Genomic DNA, 24672 nt, shown 5'->3' with positions numbered 1-24672 from the left:
GTCACACACCAATAGATATCATGGACTATTGTTAGTTCAGTAATGATATAGCGCTCGGTATAAATGACTTTTTGTAAATATTTTTTGTTGCTAATGCAGCTGTGTACCTCCTTCCTGATGGTAATTTCCTAAATTCTGTGAACAGAGGATGCACTGGGTCAGACACAATGTGGTGGGCCTTACATCTCATATGTGTAGTATATAAATCTGCCAATTGTCCCTGTCCTTTACCAACAATTTTACTGCCCAGCTTAACAATTCTGAAAAATTTGTTTCTGTTCTTAACCCCCAGGTTTCCAAACCAGGTACACATATCGAATGTCAGCACACTCTCAATCAAACTCCTATACACAGTCTCTAGGATTTCCTTTCTGACCCCATATGAGTTCACCTTCCTAAGTAAATATAGTCTTTATCTCATGTTTGTTACAAATAAAGTATTTTTACAGTACAAACCTTTTCTTACATACTTGTAAATTATTTTTTGATGATATTGGATAGCCATACATTTAAAGCAATTAAAAGCCTGCTTTTTTACTTCCATGACTAAAAGAAAACGGGTTTTAAAAGTTTTAATTAAAAAAATGTCAATACAAGTGAAAAACAACACAATTATGAACTGGGGCTCTTCTTCCTCCGCTTATTTTTTCAGTTTAAAAAGTCCATCATCTAAATAGGGATTAGACATAGCGCCAGCGCAACTGGCTTTTAAAGGAGATGAGAGCTGAGACTCTCATTGGTTTATTGCACGTTACGCCCAAAATACTCCCATTACTCATTGAAAAAAAAGGACCAACCCATTTCGACCATGCGCTTGGCTCACAAACCATTTTTCCAGTCATTAAATTAGCAAAAGTGGGTTCGGACACGGCCATTTAGACGTTGCGCTGTGCGCTTTAGACAATGCGCTTAGATCGTTTAAATAGGGCCCCAAAAGCATTTATGGCAGTTGCAGGCGCCTTTTTTGAATGATATTCTATGGACAAAGAGCGTTTGCGTGCTGTTTATGCGCGCCAAGCACTTTGCGGTTTTGCCGCCAGCCGCAGCACACGCTTTTGAAGGAGCGCTGAGGGCGGAGAAGCGCCCGACGTCATTCGCATCTTTTCATTGTCCAATTGAATGAGGGGAGAGGTGGGCCTCACGTTGTGGTGAGGGAAGTTTACAGTTGCTTTGAAGAACCGAACTCCACTCGCTCACTCTCTCCTATGTGTTTGTGTACCAGTCTCACCCTCAAACAAGGTCAGAGCAAGCGCCCTCTTTTTAAAGTTTCTATGAAAATTAACAGCAAGAGAGCACTCACGCTTCAATATTTGATTGACTAGACAGCTGACTTGGTGGTTGCTTAGTAATATAAAAAGCCGCGTCGCACTGCTCTTTTTAAAAAAAGGCAGTGCGTCACGCCTTGCGTTTCCAAGCGTTTAAAGCGCTTTTGGTGTGATTAGCCCCTAACTCCTGTCAGCATTGCATTGTGAGTGAATCTTTTATATGTGCAAAATAATGTGTTTTTTAACCATATACCATGCAAACACATTCTATTATACCAAATACACAATGAAATAGGTGCACTTTAAGTAAGTAAAAAATCATGTTTTAAGTAAGTAAAAAATCAAGTTCCTAATGTTATTATATTAAAGGGGACATTTCGCAACACTTTTTAAGATGTTAAATAAATATTTAGTGTCCCCAGAGTACGTATGTGAAGTTTTAGCTCAAAATACCATATAGATAATTTATTTTAACATGTTAAAATTGTCACTTTGTAGGTGTGAGCAGAAATGTGCTGGTTTTGGGTGTGTCCTTTAAAGGGACACTTTACCCATTTGCATTAAGCTTTGTATAGTTAGAACCCCAGTCATGTTTTTGAATGGTCATGCATCATTTCCTCAGTTGTCGCTGAGACAGGAGAAATACAGATTTCAGTGTTGCACTTCCTTCTTTCAATTATGTAAAATCATCATTTTGCATCATTGATGACCTATATCTTTGTTAAGGGGGTTAGACTACAAACACCCCTTTTCTTAATCAAATAGGCACCAAATTCTAAATGTATGTTACTACAAATGGACTACAAATATGACGCACTAAAGAGTAATGTTTCTACGGGTGAAATGCTCCTTTAAAATGCAAATGAGCTGATCTCTGCACTAAATGGCAGTGCCATTATTGGATAGTGCAGATTAAGGGGCAGTATTATCCCCTTCTGACATCACAGGGAAGCCAAATTTCAATGACCTATTTTTTCACATGCTTGCAGAAATTTGTTTACCAAAACTAAGTTACTGGTTTGATCTTTTTTACATTTTCTAGGTTAATAGAAGCACTGTGGACACAGTTATAGCACTTAAACATGAAAAAAGTCCCCTTTAAAACGTTATTTACGCTTAGGACTTCATTTAGACAACTTTAAAGGTGATTTTCTCAATATATTTTGATTTTTTTTTGCACCCTCAGATAAGATTCCAGATTTTTAAATAGTTGTATCTCGGCCAAATATTGTCAGATTCTAACAACTATACATCAATGAAAAGCTTAATTATTCAGCTTTCAGATAATGCATAAGTCTCAATTTCAAAACTTGACCCTTTGACTGGTTTTGAGGTCCATTATATGAGCAATTTCATGCAAATGTCTAATTTACCATAAAAAATGTAGTTTTTACCAAAGGTTTTTAACGGTACTCATATATCAGGTGGCTGAAATACCAGTGCGAGGTCTTTAGTTAACTTTTTTTTTTTTTTTTTTTTTTTTTGTTGAAAAATTAGGAAAGTTCAGCTTTCAGAATGATCACATGCATAACGAAGAAATGTCACATCCATAACATTTTTCTGTATATTTCCATCATCTAAAATAGAAAACATCACTGATTTTTTTTCTAAAGTCTATTATCAGATAATAAATACATTCTATAAGAGATTATATTTTAAATTATGACTTAAAATGTCCATAACATTGCAATTGAACATAAAATCTTTTCAATTGCTGCCTGTCTCTCATGCAAATTCCCATAGGCTTGGCTTCAGTCACATGACTTTCCATGAAACCACCTCAGCTTGTTGCGTACGTTGTATTTTCTTTGAAACATGAAATGTGTGAATAGGATTCCTAGCACAAGAACATTGATTCTGCTCGCGCTGTTCAAAAGAGAACCTAGAGAGAGAACAGCCTGTCCTCTTCATGTACAAAGCACACCTTGAGCTTCCAAATCTTTGTGATGTATCATTGGCGCATTACTTACAGCAGGGGGCAGCACTGAACAACGTACACACTTCTGTTGCTCAGAGCTCAGGCATGCCATCGAGTTCAATTTATGCAGGAAATGCTGTGGGTTTCTCATCTCTCCCTGTGTTTATTTTCTCTTTTTCCTTATCTCCAATTAAATGCATTCACCTTGTTTGCTGACCTCTGGTTGTCTATCAGTCTAAGTCTCTGGCTGCATGACAGGCATACACAAAATTCATAATTCCTTGCATTAGCATTTATGAAGCACCAATAAATCGAAATTCATGCACATGCACAAATGCGTCCATACATCCCAGCAGACATTCCCTGCCCACATGCACACATATATATTCACACGCCATCACGCATACACACACGCACCCTCACTCCTCCTCATCCTCTGTCTGACAGATGGGACAGGACACTGCCAGCTTGCATTCCCATGAGGGTGGCCAACACTATCTGATATGAAAGAGCAAGAGAGATAGAAAGAAAGATTGAAGAATGTGATGATGACATGTCGGTCTATAACAGAAAGAGCTTAGAAGCGAGAGAGAGCAGGCTTTTGTGAGAGATATAAGGATTTTTCTGACAATACACATGCGGGCTAAGAAGCTTGATAATTGATTGGTCAGTCTTCACAAAACCCACAAATCAATACTTGTGTTTTTGTTGCAGAAAAATATATTAAAATCCAATTTTGGATTTAGCAAATTTTTCTAAGACATCATGAAAGGCAGGGATGATCTTTCAATTCGCTATTGTCGTAGAGCTGCTTTGGTTCTGATTGTTAGATTGGATTGGATATATGAATCTGACATTAAATAGCAGAACGCTGCATTTGTGCAGATGGGATTTTTAAATAGCATGGCAGCATTTACAGGATTATCATAATAGCATCAACGGTAAATAGATTGTTCTGGATCAAATCTCATACACACAGCTCAGTGAAGACGGCTGTGCTCTCACACCTGATTTTTGTATTTGTTCATGGGTATGTATACATTTATATATGCCAGCATCAATGGATCGCCACCACAAAAGATATCACATTTTAATTTGAAATGACTTTGCAGTTTGAACTGAATGAAAAACACAGGTGCAGCAAAACATCACCTATAGACAACCTATAGACAGCATGCATTGTCCTCACCGGCTGCATGGAAAGACAAACATACAGAGCGATCAATGTAGTCCTATTGATGTATTACATTTTATTATTTATAAAAGACTGTTATATATGTATATTAATAAAATAATAAATTACCTAATCTGCCAGAGTAATTAAAGGGAAAGTTCACCCAAAAATGAAAATTCTGTAACTATTTACTCACACTCATGCTGTTTTTGTGTTGAACACAAAAGAAGAAATTTTGATTAATTATAGTACGCACACATTTAGCCTAGCCCCATTCATTCCTATGGCTCCAAACAGAGATGAATTTATAAGCCGGCAAACACTTCCATGTTTTCCCTATTTAAAGACTGTTACATGAGTAATTACTTTAATTCTATAATTCTATAGGAAATATTTTTTAAATCCTCTAAAAAATGGTTATAAGATCAGACCTTAATCTTATATGTGCAAAAAATTTGCTTCAGGGGCTTTTTAAAAATTCTGATGCCGGACACCTTCTAAATCTGGATTTTGTGAGCATCACCCATATGCTCCGTTAAAAGTGACGAACTCAGCTGTTGGGTTAAATTTACCCAGAAAATATTTGTATTTGACCCAACAATAGGTTAAAACAACCCAGCATTTTGCATTGAAACTACCCAGCAGAGGTTAAAAATTAGGTTTGTCACTTTTTGACTCAACGCTGGGTTAGGATTAGCATTTTTTATGTAAAGTTTATGCATGTTTGCACTCCAATCACACTGAAATACATACAAATGAAGACAGACAAATATGTATTCTTACTTAGCTACACACATCTCATAGAAAATTACAGATCATCAAGCATTATGCAACTAATCTGCTTTACAGCTTATTTACAGATTTGCGATTTGATGATCTTGCATGCTTTATTGCCTGTGAAGCGAGTAAGTACGGTGACACAATATAAAACTTTTGTTTGGAGCCGAATTGAATGGGGCTAGGCTAAATGCTAACACATTCACTAAGCGCTGTACAAAGATTAAAGGGACACACCACTTTTTTGAAAATATGCTCATTTTCCAGTTCCCCAAGAGTTAAACATTTGATTGTTATCGTTTTGAAATCCATTCAGCTGATCTCCGGGTCTGGCGGTACCACTTTTAGCATAGCTTAGCATAATTCATTCAATCTGATTAGACCATTAGCATCGCGCTCAAAATAACCAAAGAGTCACAATGATATTACGCACTGCCCGAAAATAGTCCCCTTGGTAACTTTCAAAAGCAGGGGACTATTTTCGGGCACTGCGTAATATCATTGCGCCTCCTGCAGCCATGTTACAGCAGCAAAGTCCTTGATTATTACGCCATGAGAGTACAGTTGCTAGCCATATCAGCCTAGAATATCGCAACTTTTAATTTTACATTGGTCTTAGTACACGATGTAGCTACAGAAGAGTCAAGTTTTAAATAGGAAAAATTTTGAGTTGGTTATTTTTAGCGTGATGCTAATGGTCTAATCAGATTCAATGGATTATGCTAAGCTATGCTACAAATGGTAGAGCCAGACCGGGAGATCGGCTGAATGGATTCCAAAACGGTAAAAATCAAATGTTTAACTCTAGGGGAGCTGGAAAATTAACATATTTTCAAAAAGAGTGGAGTGTCCCTTTAAAAGTGCACACGTTGAAAAAAGATAGGCAGGGTTTTCAACCCTGTCCTGGAAGACCACTAGTACTGCACAATTTGCATGTCTCCCTCATTAGACACACCTGGTTTAAATCTTCAGCTCATTAGTAGAGATTGCAAGACCTGAATTTGGTGTGTAAGGTAACTGAATGAGGTGTGTCACAAAAGAAAAACATGCAAAATGTGCAGTAGTGGTCCTCCAGGACGGGTTTGAAAACCCCTGTATTAAGTCATCTAAGTTGAGGTAAGAATATAGTAAAATTATAATTTAGTAAAAAAAACAGTGTTGTTTTCCTTTAAAGATATGTATTGTAAAAAAATAATTTTCATGAAAATATTGGGACTATTATAAGAATAATAATAAGAGGTTTAATTTATATAGCACCTTGTCATAGATCAAGGTCGCTTTACATACACCAACATTAACAACTTCCAGATTGGAAATACATATCATAAAACACAAATAATACAATTATTACTGTTTACTGCAATCCCCTGTTAATTCAACACAATCCCCAAAAAACTCCTGAAAGATAATGAACCTCTGTATGTGTTCATGTATTGGTCTTTAAGTGTACAGCTGTGTTAGAAAGGGTGAATCACTACAATGAAGGTAATGAATGTCTAAAACACATGTCTAATACCCACAGAGCTCTGTATCTGTGTGAGAATGACTTTTTTGAAAGTCTTGGTGACCTTTAGTATAGGCCAGTACGATTTTACACACATTAATTGAATTTTTACTTATGTTTTCCATGGGCAAACAAGTAGTAAGGGGCTTATGGGATTTCTTTTCATTATACTAGGCTTAAATACCTGTTAAGTCAAATGCAAACAGTTGTCTCATATGTTTTACATTACTATAGTGTGTGTACAGGTTTGGCTATGCTTGTAAGTGAATTATGTTTAAATATCCTTCATAAATTTAGTGATACGTTACAGAAATGGGCAAAATTGTGTGTGTTTTTTAAATCTAAATGAAATGTCAACAGGTTTTTGTGAGAGTTGGAGTTAGGAAACAGAAGATAAATATCAGCCTGGTATGTAAACAATGGAGGTCTATTTACTAACACAATGAGGCAAACCTCCATGAGTGTGTTTGTGCGTCTAATGGCATGAATGTGAAATACACATGATACTCCACGCTATTCATAATATGTCAGCTCCTGTATAAGCATAATTCATTGGCCTAGATGAAAGAGACGTGGGAAGGCTGGAGGGACTCGTGTGTCGTGATAATTCACATTTATTCTGCATGTTGTGTGTGTTATTGATAGGTCTGTGGAAAATGGCAACTTTAGTTTCCTCTTTCAGGCTTGAATGATGGCGGTAGGATACTGCATATACTGTATATGGGTGATTCTTGCGAAATTAGACTTATGAGGTGTCATGAAACATTTTGACAATAAAAGTAAATGCTTTCAAAATAAGAAGCATACAGTTACAAACAGTTACACACGTACTATTTTGCACATGATTTCAAATGACATCATACAAACCAATTTTGTTGTTTTTTCCACATGTAAGGGGAAAATTTTCAATACCGCAATGTGTCCATGACTGGTTTTGGGTTCCTTGACATGGAAATATTTATAATTAAAAAATCTAAAAAATAAAAGCTTCAATGCATGTTATACTATAAACATTTACAGTAAAAAAAAAAACATGTGGTATTTGGTGATCATTGGTAAATGTAGAGACATTAATAAGGAATAATAAATGTGTCCAAGACCAATTTTCTCATCCTCCGCAACAATTTTCAATCATTGTTTAAGCCCTCATGGAACTAAAATTTGAACAACAACAAAAATTGTTGGAAGGGACATAATTGATTGTGACACTCAAGATGGCTACCAGGTAAGCAGTTTTTTTTTTCTCCAGATAAAAGTTACAATTTTGTTTGTCAGAGTACCTAGACAACTTTTTAGTTCTCATTACCGAAACATGAGTTTGTAAATGCACTTATTTAATGTAATATAATGTTGCGGTAATGACATTTTTTGATAATGATAATCTAAAAAATGTAAATAATTCTATAGGAAATATTTTTTAAATCCTCTAAAAATAATGGTTATAGTAACTTCAGACCTAATCTTATATGTGCAAAAAAAATTGTCTGCAAGGGCTTTTTAAAAATTCTGATGCTGGACACCTAAATCTGGATTTCGTGAGAATCACCCATGCTCCGTTATTTTCAACCCCACGTTGAGTAAAAAATGACGAACATTACAGATCATCAAGCATTATGCAACTAATCTGCTTTACAGCTTATTTTTATTTACCGATTTGGAATTTAATGATCTTGCATGCTTTATTGCCTGTGAAGCTACTTAAAAACACTACATAGAGCGTATCAAAGTTTGCATTCACAGGCTCACATGTTCATTTAATCGTTAAGAATGATAATGATAAACAGATTGGGCTTGCAGTCTGCAATTGAGAAAATTAAGACGGATCAAAATGCATCTAGATGTGAGATTAAATTAATGCTCACAATTTATATTTTATGGATGATTTATAGCTTAAAGTCTCCCTGACAATAATTGTATCAGTTAAAACTTATCATAATAGCATATATAAAAGTTTTTCCCATCACAGTAATTTCTTCAGCTTTATAACAGCTGGAATGTAACTCTACACCTTTGCCCCATTTAGTATACGCAGACCTATGAATATGCAAACGAGCCCCCACCTCTACTTAATAGCACAGCTTGGACCATATATATATATGCCAATTAGTCCAAAAGTTAGTCCCCGCCTCCACACTTTCGCACCACCTCGGACCATAGATATACATGTAAAAAGATGCTACATTCAACGGTTTCAAACACATAACTTTGAAGTTCAGTTTCACATAATGCATACGTGAACTGCATGTGTGTCAGCAGCAGGTGTGAGCATCACAGATGCAGAGCTGAAGCAGCTGTGCTGCAATCATTTCAGCGGCGAGTCTCTCTTGCATCCAAACATAATATCTACGTTCAACTGTATGGATATGATAGGTTGCATGTTTGTGATGTTGGAAACCAAAGCGATTTTAAACCACGGGAATGAGACCGTCTCAGAAAATACTCAGCTATCGTGTTAAATGGTAATTTTATACCTGACTTGTCTTAAAGCATATTAAAAACTTCACACAGACATATAAACAACAATAAACACTTGATTTTCCCCACAGTGGGACTTAAATTGTTCTCAAACTGCATGGGGAGCAATATGAAGTGATAGGGCGGTGTTATGTGCTCACAGTTTTACTTCTGAATTCAATCGGTGTGTTCTTTGTTTGTCCAGAGAAATAGACTGTGTTGAAAGTAATGCCTCACTTTATAGAGCTGCTGAGCAAGAAAATGAAGGATCAGATACCATCAACAAAAGTAATAAACTTCTCAACGGAGACCAATTTGTAATGTGATAAGATGTGAAAACTGAATCCCAGTTTGTTAAAATGTTTGTGTTAGCACATGTTTTATGTAAACTGTGTAAAACGGTGTCTTTATGACGCAGAGCTCCAAATTAAACACGGCCTCTCGGTGGAGACAATTAGGAAAGATGTTGCATATCAATATGAACCACAAATTATTTAATTCAACACAATAATAACCAACAGCATTTATACACACCAGTGTATGCTTACACATTCCTGAAGAAATCGTTCTCTTTGTCTTAGCATAACTCATTTCAGCGAGACGTTATGTTTTTACCTAAATTTTTGATACACATCTTATGTCACATTTTTTACTTGTATTTGTTCTTTAAAAATAAATGACTGCGTGGTAAACTACACACGGGACTTGTGTTGCCCAAATCTGATTTGTATACTGTGAAACTCCTAATAAGCAACACGTTCAAATGGGAATTACAACCAGAACCAGAATTCAAAATTAACTCACCATCTGGCACCCACAAAATCTATTCCCTCTCTTCAAATTGTTTTCCTGTGGCTGAGAAATGACTAGTGTATTTGTCAAAGTAAGGCGATGATAAACAAAACCTTAACAAATACCGCCTGCATTAAAAGCCAGGCTTGTGAGACAGTCAATAGTTCTTTTTCTGAGGGCACAGCACATTTTGATTCGCTTTTCTCCCTCTGGAGAAACTGACTCACCAGCTGCAATCCATCCATTCGTAACTTCAAATTAGACTCACAATGACTAACTGAGTGAAAAATTGAGGATAGCTTTTTTCTGCTTTGCTTGCAGCGGTGTTCACCTATTCTGCCTCTGTGCTAGATTCTTTCACCTTTTTTTTCACTGACCTTTTCACCCTTTTCCTTTTTGAAAGAAAGTTATCTGTGTTCAAAGGGAATGTACCTTTTCTCCAGCCAACTATTTTTACTTCCTGTCCTCCTCTCAACAAGAACGTTGCTAGCTGTAAATAATAAGAAACCCTAAGAAAAATCACAGTTGAGATATCTAATATTTCAATATTTTCTCCTAGACATCAGTCAGATTTAATGGAGACTTAAAGAGCACCAATGGTCCGATTCATGATTTTTATTTCCTTTGGTGTGTAGGTGTGTATTAGTAGGGGAGATTGGGGCACAACCTAACGCTTTTTGGCTTTGGCTCGGTCATTCAAAGAGTGTTTGAGTTTGATTAATTATATTTTTGCACAAGCAACACACACATCTCTGTTGCGGATGAGCATTTGAAGTTTGTTTCTAGTACTTATCATGGACAATTACACCAAACATGACAGAAGTGCAAAAGTTTCAACTTACCCCATAGGTGGGGTTAATTGTTATTAATAACACTTGCTAAAAATTAAGTTTGCAGGCAAATATTTCAATACTATTTTGTCTATATACTTAAAGTTTTTGTATCTGTCTATGGTGGACAGGTATCCACGCTGTATTCATTCATCCAGTCCTTTTCTAACAATAGTTCAATTATAAATGGATACAAATGTCTAAATATGTGAGAAAAAGCAGCATAATTATGACAAAAGATTTTTTATACGTGACCCACTCTGTAATAACCATACTACAGTTTGTTAACGATATGCAAAAGGTACCAACCCCAAAGTAAACAATGACGTGAGTTATCGTCTCCAACGTAAATCTCTTTTCTTGGACTACAACAAACACACGGATTGTAGGCAACAGTCAGTCCTTCCAGAAAAACGCGGAGTTTTTTTGTGATTGTTGCGGGCAAAAATCCTCGATTTTGCGGCACGTTTTCTTAAAAAATGCGATGGAATATGCGGGATATTTATGCAATTTATGCGACAGAATTGCGGGAATTTGCAAAAACTGCGGAAACTTGCAAAAGCTGCAATGATGTTCACGTCACATAATCACATCACTTCATAACGTTCCCATGGCAATAGAGGACAGGGCTGCGCTTTTGGGAAGTAAATGCAACATTTTTCAACTTTCTGCTAATATATATGTGACTTTTTGCTACGAAAATGCGGAGATTATGAAATCATGTAAGCCCCGCATATTTTGTGCGCGGAAATACGTAATTAATGCGGCGAAAGTGCGTCGTATTTGGAAAAAATGCAGCCCCGCATAAATATGCGGACTTTGGCTGATTATGCAATATATCGCGCGATCGCGTTTTTCTGGAGGGACTGAACAGTTTACTTCTTGGGATTGGTGATGTAGACAAGACCGACATTATCATAATTCCTCCCACTTCGGACTCAGCCTGTAAGTTAACTCCTGTTAGCATTTAACATGGTAAGGAGCGTCACATTTCTGGCTGATGTCCGAGGTATTCAGGCCAATCGCAAAGTACAGATTATCTGGCCAATCAGGGACACAGCGCTTTTCAAATCTGTGCGTTTCAGGAAGAGAGTGAAATCTAGAGCTACACAAATGTACGGCATGTGAAAAGTAATGTGTTTTTTGAACCATAAACCACACAAACACATTGTATTATACCAAATACACAAAATAATGTTGTTTCTAGCAATGAAATAGGTGCTCTTTAACTTTTACATTCTCCTGTGTCTCAGATATTTATCCTGAAAAGTCTCTATTAGAATTTCAGAAGAGATCTCAACAATGTCACAAACTGAGCTCAGATTTGTCTGCAATCAAGTCAATGTTACTGATGATTTCAATATGAACTCAAACATTTCTCATTAAATTTGCCCAAATCGAGAATATTTTAGCTACACAATCTACAATAATGTTACATGAGTACGGAAGCCGAGAGAGGCCATGCACTATTATTATTTTTGCTACCTTGTTTTCTCGTGATCACGACTTAATTTCTCGTTATCTCGAGCTAACAAAAGTTGTTTTCTCGTGATCTCTACATGACAAAAAGTATATTCTTGAGATGTGATTAAAGCTTACGTGTCCTCGCTAGAACGTGTTGTTTTGTTTGTAAACAGCAAAAGCATATTTTGCTAAATTAGCATGGATGAACAAATGAGATTTTACTTGGATCAGAGATTTGCTCAAGCTGAAATAGATTTGTCAATATTTACAGTGGTGAATTAGGGACCGTCTTTAAGTTACTCAATAATATACACGTTTCAACTTTAAACAGCATTTAAAAGGAATGACTTAAAGTCAACAAACAGTCACAATACCAACGTGTTTATGTGCTTGTCAGCTATAATGCAAATTTTTTACATTTTTGATATTTATTGAAATAAACTGTTAAATACTATTGAAGATATAAACGTGTACAGTATTACTTTAGAGATGGTCCCTAAATTCACGAACATGAATTGTCCAACTTGATTTATTAAGTCTATTGGCTACGTGTGGTAACGGCGAAGACCCCAATTTATGCGCATTAATCCACTTTAAAATCCACTAAATATTATGGACAAGAAATTACATTATGACGAATTATCATGTCAGGATAACGAGAAAACAACTTTTGTTATCTCGAGATCACGAGAAATTAAGTCGTGATCACGAGAAAACAAGCAAGCAAAAATAATAATAGTGCATGTCCTCTCTCAGCTTCCGTACTATGAGTGATGGCCGGTGACTTCTTTTTTCGAGGGTGCACAATGGGAAGTTCATGACAAAATGTTTGTGGTTCGTAATTTCAAAATATGTGATTGGCCTGTCAAGTGAACCTGTGTGCATCACGTGTCTTGTCAAAATAAGTGCCTGCTGCAGATGCATCTAAAGGGTTTATGATAAAAGAGACGTTCGCGTTTGCCAGATACTCACATAATCTCATGCGTAATCAGGGTTTACTGTTAAGGGAGTGTCTTGCGTGTATTTTGTGAACGTGAGCGTCTCTTTTATCATAAACGGTTTTGACGCATGTGAAGCAGGCACTTATTTTGACAAAACACGTGAGGCACATCCCTACTGAAAAATCCAGCCAAGACCAGCATAAGCTGGTAGCTGGCTCCAGCTGGTTTAAGGTGGTTTACGCTGGTCCTCCCAGTCTGACAAAGCTGGTCATGCTGGTGGGACAGCTGGTATTCCAGCATGACCAGCTAAGTCCAGCTAGACCAGCTTAAAATGTGACCAAAACACACCTAGACCAGCTTGCTACACCAGCAAAACCAGCTTCCTACACCAGCAAAACCAGCTAAAACCAAGATGGGGACCAGCCAAAACCAGCTCACCAGCTTATGCTGGTCTTAGCTGGATTTTTCAGTAGGGATGGTTCACATGACGCAACAAACACATATTTTGAAAACACAAGCAAAACACATGACACTCAGAACACATATTTTGAATATAACAATTGTCTTATTTGTTTTCTATTTTATTTCTCCTAAGCAATTTTAGTAAAAGTTCTGAGAACTCCAACAAAAAAATCTAAGAAAAATCACTGAACACTACGAATTTCCTCTGGGAAGCATAAGCCTGGAAGCAGACGTTGGTATATATACTGTAAAGCTGGCTTACATACAGAATATAGCAAAAAAATAGCTTGGTTTGCAACAGGGGAATACAGGTGGACTAACACCCTTTCCCATTGATGTTTTCTGTTTTAAAGATATACTTTTTTATTATATATGAATGTACCTTGTATAACCTCATACAGCAACTTCACTTTTCCAGACCAAGTGACACTACAGAAATACTGAATAAGTGTCGTCACTCTGATTGTGTTAAAACTGCGCTCCTCCCCTAGGGGGAGCCTTCAAGGTTGCCTTAAAAAAACACACAAGTGTCTGGAGACAAGGAGACAAAAACTGTTCAGATTGAAAGTCAATGGGAGAGATGACTCATTGCTTTAAATAACCTGCTTTTGTGTGGAAAATGCTTGTCAAATAAAAACTGACTGCCTGTCTGCTAAACGTCAACATTTGCCATTAAATGTTGTTTTTATAACACTCTTAAAAATAAAGGTGCTACAAAAGGTTCTTATGGCATCATGTGGCACCTTTTTTGTCTAAGTTGACATGTAGGCTTTTACTAATTTATAAAACAGTAGTTTCAGTCCTTGATTCTGATTGGACAATAGCTGTGTTTCATTGTAAATAAAACACAGCTATTGACCAATCACAATAAAAAGCAGCATGAAATTAAAATAACTTTTTTCGTCAGTCAATTCAAAGTCAATTCAAGGCGGGGTGCATGATTTCTGAAAGCCAATGTTGATATTTGAAATCACCTAAACAAACACGCCCCTTTCCCAATAGAATCTGGACCTTATTTTTATAGACCCGCCCCACACATACGCAAGCCAGGCAATGATGTATGTTTAGTAGATATGCCCCTCACTGCTGATTGACTACAAGTGTGTTTTGGTACACGACTCGGCTTAAGTTAACATAACTTATAAAATCAAGTTGAAATTGTTTATCTTATATTTAAGGTTACTTTAGCTTAAAAAAATTGTTGATTTGTCAAAAATTATGAATATTTTTAACAGTGCAGCTAGGACCGCTGCACCAAATGATTGTGTGTATCACAGCACCCTTAGCAACATAAAGGTGTGAAACATTTTGTTACTATTCACAGTTTATCAGGAACTATTTTTCTAGCGGAAGGAAGGCTTTTAGTAATTTTACTTCATTAAGGTTGTCCTGATATATATTTTTTCTCCTGTAATATTTTTATTGTGTTAACTGTTTAATAATAACACTAAGATACTCGAGGCTAGTGCTGCTAGGCGGTGGTTTCTAGGGCTGGGTATCGATTCAGATGTTCCGGATCAATTCAATTTCGATTTATAGGTTATCGGACCGATTTTTATACTCGATTCTCGATTCAACTCAATGAATATAGATTTAATACAAATACTATATTTATAAAAAAAACAGCGAACATAAGTTTACAAGTGGGTAATTAATAAAAAGAAATTAAGAGCCACTAACCTGTATATTACACTTTTTTATTTTAGGTACACTTAAGTACATTAAAACAGAACCCATCTCTAATTTTCAAATGCATAAAATTATGTTAAATATAATATAATTTTGATGCAAGATGAAAAATGTATGCTGAAAGAAGGTCAAAACAGTCGCATTCCTTGATCAAACAGAATCAGCTTATTTCATACAAATTTTGTGGCCTTTGAGAATCGATTTTTAATCGACCGATTAATCAAAACGATTAATCGAAAAATCAATTTTTTTTTTTGCCCAGCCCTAGTGGTTGCCATCATGTCTTTTGTTTTAATAAAATAATCTCAGGTTTCACTTGCCCCCAATGCCCTCTTTGGTTTAATTTAAGACTTTAACTGCCCCAGTGCAGTTACACCAGATAATAAAGACTTGATCAAGAAGCAAAGCAGGGCGATGCAAAATCCTCTACTAATTATTTAGCAGCTGCCACAACTTTATTGTGAAATTGCTTGAGGACCTTTTCACAAAATCAATCAGAAATCCCTCGATCTGCAAATCACAGAAACATTTTGCTGACACCCTTGAGTGCTTTATTAAGCATTATTGCATTTTAATTCACCAACCAGATATACATAATCTCATTTAATGGTTTATTTTATGGTCCACGGGCAGTTGTAGCCTAGTGGTTAGAGTTTCGAGTTCGAGTCTCACGGCCACCTAATTGCTCCCTGAGAGCTGGGATGGCTGGCCACTGCTCCGGGTGTGTCCGTGCGTGTGTGTGTGTACTACTTGCAATGTGTGAGTTCACTACTCACTGGGATGGGTTAAATGCAGAGATCACATTTCGCGTATGCGTTGCATGCTTGTCACTTTCTCAATTTTGTGCAAGGCACTTTACCCTAATTGCTCCCCGGGCGCTGGGATAGCAAATTTTGTGAAAGTAACATTAGGGAGAATAAATGATGACAACTTGGTTGAACTCCGCCCTTAAAGGAATTTTCCAGCTCCCCTGGACATTTGAGTTTTACCGTTTTGGAATCCATTCAGCCGATCTCCGGGTCTGGCGGTACCACTTTTAGCATAGCTTAGCATAATCCATTGAATCAGATTAGACCATTAGCATCGCATATAACTTTCAATAGCTGGGAACTATTTTTGGGCTTGCGTAATATCATTGCGCCTTCGGCACCCATGGCACGGCAGCAAAGTCCTTGATTGTTACGCCGGAATGAGAGTATAGTTCCTAGCTATCCACCTGTGTCTTGACGTATATGTGGGTGTCGCCATCTTTGAGCTTTCCTGTTTATGACTTCCGGTGAGCCACTAAAGCTAATGGTAGTCTATTCCGAAGGACACAAGTGTGCCGTTTTGACTTGCTGTTTAATGTTTATTATGAAATCCAGAAAGACCGACATAATTGTGCAGTTAGGGGTTGCCATAATAGCTGATACAAATGCAGTAAATCTCTACAAAACATTTGTTTTAACCATAATACATGCACAAAAAACTGAATGTGTATGTGGCGTACATGCAGTTTCTATGAAAGGTTTTACTGTATGGATTTGTAAATGCAGATGATGAGTGCAAGTATACAATAAATTCAATAATTGTATAAAAAAAAAAATATTATGCTGATAAAAATATGCTGGTTTAGCCGATTTATTTATTCTGCTACTATATATATATAATTACAAAAATGCGATTATAGTACAGAATATATATGACATAAACTGCGAATTAGTTAATGTTTATAATAGTTCTGAATGTGGTTGCATGTACTTTTGTTATGTTTTAAATGAAATAGCAAATACTTTAAAAAGTAAGCAAATAATTTCATAAGCTCATGTCTTCACTAGTGCATAAGAAGCAATGTAATAATATTTTCATAAAACAAAAACAATACTCAATACATGTAGTAGTTTAATATGTTTATTATGGTTTGTTCAAATAACTTACAATGTGTTGAATGAGAAAAATACTGCTGTGTCGGACTGTGTGAAGCTCGATGTGTCGCCATAAACAAGTCCATTAAAAATTGAGGGAGAGTTGTGACATTTTAAACCAGCCCCTAAAAAGTAAAAAAAAAAGAAAGTCTTGGTAATTCCATGTACAAACACTCGACTGACTTTCCCATTGTAAAGATACTTGTATGTCTCTATGCTTTTATATTTGCACATTGAAGATCCATCACCTCCGATCAACAACACAAAATGATTGAATCTATCTTCATATATCCAGCCACTTCTTAATTTCATCCTTACACTGGTTCATAAATGGCAAGGAAAGGAAATACGTCACATCACTTACTTACTGTACACGTTAGAGAAAAATGTGGATATCTGCCTAGAAAATCGCAACTTTTAATTTTCCGTCTGTCTTAGTACATGATGTAACTACAGAAGAGTCAAGTTTTAAATAGGAAAAATATTGAAACTCTTTGGTCATTTTTGAGTGCGATGCTAATGGTCTAATCAGATTCAATGGATTATGCTAAGCTATGCTAAATGTGTTACTGCAAGACCCGGAGATCGACTGAATGGATTCCAAAACCGTAAAAATCAAATGTTAACTTTAGGGGAGCTGAAAAATGAAAAATTGGAGTGTTTCTTTAACAATTGCTCATTCTAGCTCAGTGGGCAGACCATTGTGCTAGCTATACAAACATTGCGGGTTTGAATCCCAGGACACACCCAACTAATAAAAAAATTATAGGTTGAATGCACTGTAGTTGCTTTGGATTTATTTGTCTGCTAAATGTATAAATGTAACATGGGCTTGGCATAACCCACGATTCATGTGTCTCCCACATGAGCACCACGTCCCGATCCATCTGGAGCACATGTGCTAATGACTACACCACGGCTCCAACCAGTGTGGAGTTCATTTTGGCACTTTTTATGGAGTTTTGTATTGGATGTGCAGGTGGACTGCATCCATATGCTGACAGCACTGTAGCACTGCCAACTGTTGGCAGCACTGCAGTAGTGAAGATGAGCAGGAGAGACAGAAATAAATGACAGTGATGGTGTGTGTGTTGTGTCTCTGCATGTCAGAATCGAGCCAAACTAAGGGACGTGATAATTATCACAGGTTAATCATAAGTCACTCTGACAAGCCCATGATAGTTTTATTAATTAAATGCACTATATCTTCCTGAGAGACATCGGGGAGAGAACCGATGCGCTCCGGTACTTATCTTGTCAGTCAGTCAGGTTAGGTTGACTAGTGTGTGTATTTGTGTGTGTATGTGTGTCTGAGAGAGAGAGATTTTAAATGAGCAATCAGGCACCGAGCCTTTCTCAGCTACAGCTGCCACCCACACGCTACATACGAGTACAAACACACTCGTGCATCTCACACAGGAAAACCTTTCGTTCATGTCACACGGGGTGCAAATTTATTCGCTTTAAGATTTCGTGCTTAATTTTAGCACTTAATCAAAATTCACGCTGATACCTCAACAATGCAGATGATCACGCACTTGACCACATTTCCTGACGCGCTTGCGCGCACGCCGCCGCTACACTTTTATGCTGCCGAGCAACAGCCATCACCTGACAAATACAGCCTCATTACTCCATCTCTCGCTCCTGCTCTTATTCTCTCAATACCTCTCACGTACACACAAGTACACACCGGCACACATTCGCACAAAAGGTTCTTCACCTCATCCACCTAGGCAGTGAGAAACAGGCCCTCCCTACTACCATTCGCGTCTCCATGGCAACAGCCAATCATGTCATGTCTCTGTACAGGCCTGCAAGCGTGATACCAGGAGATGAGGAAAACAGCATGAGAAAGAGACTTAAAGAGAAAGAACCAATTTGGAGAACATAAGTGCAACATTTGAGGTCAAAGGGCAAAGGTTAATTTGGGAGTTACCATTTAAGGAATAGTTTATTCAAAAATTTAAATTCATAGATAATGTACTCACCCTCGTGTCATCACAGATGTATATAACTTTCTTTCTTCAGCTGAACATGCATATGACAACTAGTCATGTGACAAGCAAGAACCAATGATATTTAAGGTTTTCGACGTGTAGCCATATTCGAACTTGGTGTATGAAAATGTGATGTATCATTCACTTAAAGGATTAGTCCATTTTCTTAAAAGAAAAATCCAGATAATTTGCTCGCCACCATGTCATCCAAAGTGTTGATGTCTTTCTTTGTTCGGTCGAGAGGAAGTTGTGTTTTTTGGGGAAAACATTGCAGGATTTTTCTCATTTTGATGGACTTTAGTGGAGCCCAACATTTAATACTTGACTCAACACTTAACAGTTTTTTTCAGCGGAGTTTCAAGGGACTATAAACAATCCCAAACAAGGCATAAGGGTCTTGTCTGGCGAAACGATTGTCATTTTTGACAAGAAAAATAGAAAATATGTACTTTTAGACCACAGCTTTTCGTCTAGGTCCGGTCCAGCGCGACCTAACGTAAATGCGTAGTGACGTAGGGAGGTCACGTGTTACATATATAAAACGCACATTTGCAGACCATTGTAAACAATAAACTGACACGAAGACATTAATTAGTGTTGACATACAACAACGTAGGAACGGTCCTCTTTCTCAACACTTGTAAACACTGGGGCGGAGTTTCGCGTTCGTCCTCTGTGACCTGTTGACGTCATGACGTATTGCGTGGGGTCAGCTGGCGCATCACGACCGGATCTAGACGAGAAGTTGTGCTTTAAAAGTGTATATTTGTTATTTTTATTGTCAAAAATGACAATTGTTTCGCTAGATAAGACCCTTATGCCTCGTTTGGAATTGTTTATAGTCCTTTGAAACTCCGTTGAAAAAAACTGTTACGTGTTGAGTTAAGTGTTAATTGTTGGGCTCTATTAAAGTCCATTAAAATTAGAAAATCCTGCAATGTTTTCCTCAAAAAACATAATTTCTTTTCGATTGAACAAAGAAAGATTTCAACATTTTGGATGACATGGTGGTGAGTAAATTATCTGGATTTTTCTTTTAAGAAAATGGACTAATCCTTTAATAAGCTTAAAAATTTTTATCACAAATGTAGTACTTTGCTTCAGAGTACATTAAAGGGATAGTTCACCCAACCCAAAAATTAAAATAATGTCATAATGACTCACCCTCATGTCATTCCAAACTCGTAAGACCTCCGTTCGTCTTCGTAACGTTTAAGATGTTTTTTATTTAGTCTGAGAGCTTGTTGACCCTTCATTGAAAATCTATGTACGGTATACTGTCCATGTCCAGAAAGGTAATAAAAACATCATCAAAGTAGTATATGTGACATCAGTGGGTCAGTTAGAATGTGCTGAAGCAACAAAAATACATTTTGGTGCAAAAATTATGACTTTATTGACTTCTCTTCTGCGTCTGTTGTGAAGCGCATGCGTGATACTAAAGTCACGTGACGCAGATGACGTGTTATCCTCAGACATGTTTGCAAAGTTTTTTTATTTCAAACTTACAGTGTGCGTCTTCCTCAGACTGTAAATGAAGCCTGGGAGGACAAAAAAACAGCTGGGGCGCACCAGATAACACGTTAGCCGCGCTATACGTCATCCGCGTCACTGCAGTCACGGGACTTTAGTCTCGCGCATGCGCTTCACAACAGACACGGAGGAGAAAACAATGCTGAATAGGGTCGTGGTTTTTGTTGTTTTTGGACCAGGGTGTATTTTTGATGCTTCATTAATTCTAACTGACCCCACTGATGACACATGGACTACTTTAATTATGTTTTTATTACCTTTCTGGACATGGACAGTATACCGTACGTAGATTTTCAATAAAGGGTCAACAAGCTCTCAGACTAAATATAAAGCTTCTTAAACTGTGTTCCGAAGATGAACGGAGGTCTAACGAGTTTGGAACGACATGAAGGTTAGTCAATAATGACATTATTTTCATTTTTGGGTGAACTATCCCTTTAATTAAATTTGATTACTTTTATGATTGACAGATTTACTTTTTGGAGCGTCGCCGTGTTGAGCCCCATATAAGGTAACATGATGGCATGCTAATATAAAAGTATTAGTTTATGTTCAACTGAATAAAGGAAGTCATGTAAACATACAATAGTTTGTCTGTTTAATCGGTGGTCAAGTGTATATTATTCGGGTTTTTAGTTCTCCTCGCTAAAGTACTATGTAAAATGTGAATATAGTTACAGTATATTGTCTGATTAATTTATCACTTACTGTTTTGCGGTGGCGACCGGTGACTTCTTTTTTCCAGGGCGCTCGATGCGAAATTCGTCACAACATGTATGTAGCCCATCATGTGTGTGGTTCGTCATTTTTAAATGTGTGTTCGGTGCGTCAAGTGAACCTATGTGCATCACCTGTCTTGTCAAAATAAGAGCCTGCTGCAGACGCGTCTAAAGGGTTTAAGATAAAAGAGATGCTCGTTGCCAGATACTCGCATAATCTCATGCGTAATCAGAGTTTACTGTTAATGGAGTGTCTTGCGTGTATGTTGTGAACGTGAGCGTCTCTTTTATCATAAACGGTTTTGACGCGTGTGCAGCAGGCACTTATTTTGACAAAACACGTGATGCACATGGTTCACATGATGCAACAAATACATATTTTGAAAACACACGTCACACTCAAAAAACATATTTTGAATTTGCGCCCCTCGGATGAGCAGTCACGAGCCGGCAATGCTGTTTGGTCTATCATGAATTTAGCGAAATGAAAACAATAAAGACTTACCTGCTTTGAAGCTGGTGCAACTCTTTCTCTGCCCATGACCCACGTATACCCTCAGAAATAAGCGATTCCTCTCAGGCGTGTCTCGTCCTTCAGGTTTTTTGAAGGCTAGAGGCTTCAGCTCTTTAACTTTCTGCTGGAGACGCTCCAGAGACGCTACCTGAATAAATGGAGAGATGGTGGACACGTCCCTGCTTCTTTTCTCCTGTTTGCTATGCCATGTGTTCAAGGAGCAAGCAAGAGGTCTTGGTGTTTGTCCACAGTCACAGCAGGAGCAAAATCTTTCATTGAATAAAAACAAATAGAAAGGGTGATGAAAAGGGGAAAAGTGTCACGGTAGGTGTTGTGAAGTTTATGGGCTATGACACAATATAAAAGTGTGATTTTCCTGCCGTGTGGATGCGAAGGTCAGATGTGTGTGTGGCACAAGGCCAGGAGGTCATTTGGACCTTGTGGACACCTCTTGCATGAAAGAACAACACTTCCTACGGTGCAATACAGAATTAATGACTGAATCGAGGAAGTATAAAAAGCTTCCCATGTGTTCAGTCACATGCGGCGGCCATCATTGAGCGATTATCACACCGATATTCACAGTGACCGGAGCAGCTGCCATGTTATCCCAATAAACTGTGGGGCCCCTTTGGGTTAAATAAATTACACCTGTAGCTCTTCAAAAAGACATCTTACAGGTCTCATTTTTAATTATATAACCTTACCATAAATGGATAGTTCACCCCAAAATGAAAATTTTCTCATCATTTTCTCACCCTTATGTTGTTACAAACCTGTATACATTTCTTTGTTCGTATGAACACAAGAAGATATTTTGATATTTAAGATATTATGTTTGTACCCAAAATGATCATGAGCCCCATTTACTTCCGTAATATTCTTTGGAGAGAGAGAGAGAGAATATCAGTATCGTTCATTAAAGGTGCAGTGTGTAAATTTTAGCAGCATCTAGTGGTGAGGTTGCGAATTGCAAATAACGGCTCAGTCCACTGTTCACCTTTTGCTTTTGAAACACACAGAGCTACGGTAGCCACCACCGGACAAACATGTTATCGTTGGAGACAACTTAGTAAAAAAGTTTGTCCATTAAGGGCTTCTGTAGAAACATGGCTGCACAAAATGGTGGCTTCCATGTAAGGGGACCCTCTGTGTATGTAGATAAAACGTCTTATCCTAATGCAATAAACACATAACGGTTCATTATGAAAAGTCTTTATACACCCCTGAGAATTTAGTTTTGTATATTATTTTGCATTTCTGTTAAGAAAAGTAAATTACACACTGCACCTTTAAATCTACTGAATCGTTGAAAACCAGAATCATGTGATGCCGTTATCAGGGATAGTGTCAGGCACTCTAGGTAAATATATAACACCCATTTTTAAATTTTTAGCCCACCCGGGCCGAGCTCTCTTGGACCGACCGTGAGATCAGCCCAGAGTTACAAACTAGTTGCTAAGGAGACGGGAAATTTGAGGCAGAGGGCTTGGATGAGGTGTGAGATGGAAAGAGATGAAAAAACACGAAGAGAGAGGCAGCGTGAAAATGAATAAATGGGCCGTTTGTATGAATTACATTGACACACATAGGTCAGTCTAAATGAAAAAGACTTCTCATGAATTCACACGTACAAACGCAGAAAGCCTTTTGCTTTAAACATATCTAGAGGATGATAATAATACACAATTGGAAAGAAAACTTACATTTTGTTGTCCAGTGGGGTGCTGCGGGACTCAAGCCCTTGCCTCTTTTGTCTTAACTGTAAACGTGACCCTCAGGTAATAGTAGAAATTATAAAAGTATAACTTGATAAAAGTTCAAAGTTGTTCGACTCCATGCGGCGCTGCCGATTAACGTATGACATTCACGAGTATCGCGAGAGTCATTTGAAGGCGCTGATCTAGAATGACTCTCGCGGTACTCTGATGTCATACGCGGATCATTGTGCGCAGCAGCGGATGAATTTGAGCACACATGAGGTTTTGGGGGCTGTGCAACTATGCTGAGCTTCCTTATCAGCAGCCTTTTAACACCGCGTATATCACGGGCTGCATGACAGGTAATAAGAAAAATGTGAATGAAGCGAATGTGGCATGTAAGTTAATAATTAATTACAATACAATTACCGTAATTCTAATGAAACATTTCGATTTGTTTTTATCCAATTGCTAATTTTTTGTTATTACTGACACGTGGGTTTATATTTTTCTCTATGAAAATTATTCATGGATTCATTATAGTAAAGCAGTATGGCAAGCCGTTTTGACTTTCGTTCGTTGAGTTCTTGATATCAACAATTCAATTTTCACTAGTTAAAATTTTAATTCTTGATATCAGAAATTATCTAACTTACTAGAAACAATGGCAATTGTTGATATCAAGAATTAAATTTTCACTAGTAAAAACTGTAATTCTTGATATCAACAATTGTATTTTTACTAGTTAAATGTCACCATAGTCCCCCATTCAAATAATTTTTTGGCCAAAATGGGCCCTTTTTAAACCAAACCTGTCACATTTTATAGATGATTTGGAAAAAGTAAGAAACAAAAAAGCTCTGAAAAAAATATAATATTTTAAAAGTACTTAATTTTTGTTATTTTTTTCTATTTTCTTATCTGGTAACATGTGAATAAGTATGTGAATAAAACCTCATGTTCATGTGCCATTGAAAAAATTTGTTGTGTTTGTACTTGATGTTGATATTCAATAAAAAAGAAAGACATTTT

The 24672-nt window shown here is 37.2% G+C and overlaps 1 long non-coding RNA gene across 1 annotated transcript; it reads right to left on the bottom strand.

Annotated features, from left to right (window-relative positions):
* Nucleotides 1-2561: 2561 nt before the first annotated feature.
* On the bottom strand, nt 2562-23796 carry LOC129455913 (uncharacterized). The gene is made up of 3 exons (XR_008648582.2): nt 23647-23796; nt 21932-22209; nt 2562-3681 (listed from the first exon to the last, which is right to left on the bottom strand). It is a non-coding gene; the product is annotated as an uncharacterized lncRNA (long non-coding RNA).
* Between the last annotated feature and the right edge of the window lie 876 nt (nt 23797-24672).

Source organism: Misgurnus anguillicaudatus, chromosome 20 (assembly GCF_027580225.2).
Source record: "Misgurnus anguillicaudatus chromosome 20, ASM2758022v2, whole genome shotgun sequence".
Taxonomy (NCBI): Eukaryota; Metazoa; Chordata; class Actinopteri; order Cypriniformes; family Cobitidae; genus Misgurnus; species Misgurnus anguillicaudatus.
This window is presented reverse-complemented; position numbering and strand designations above follow the sequence as displayed.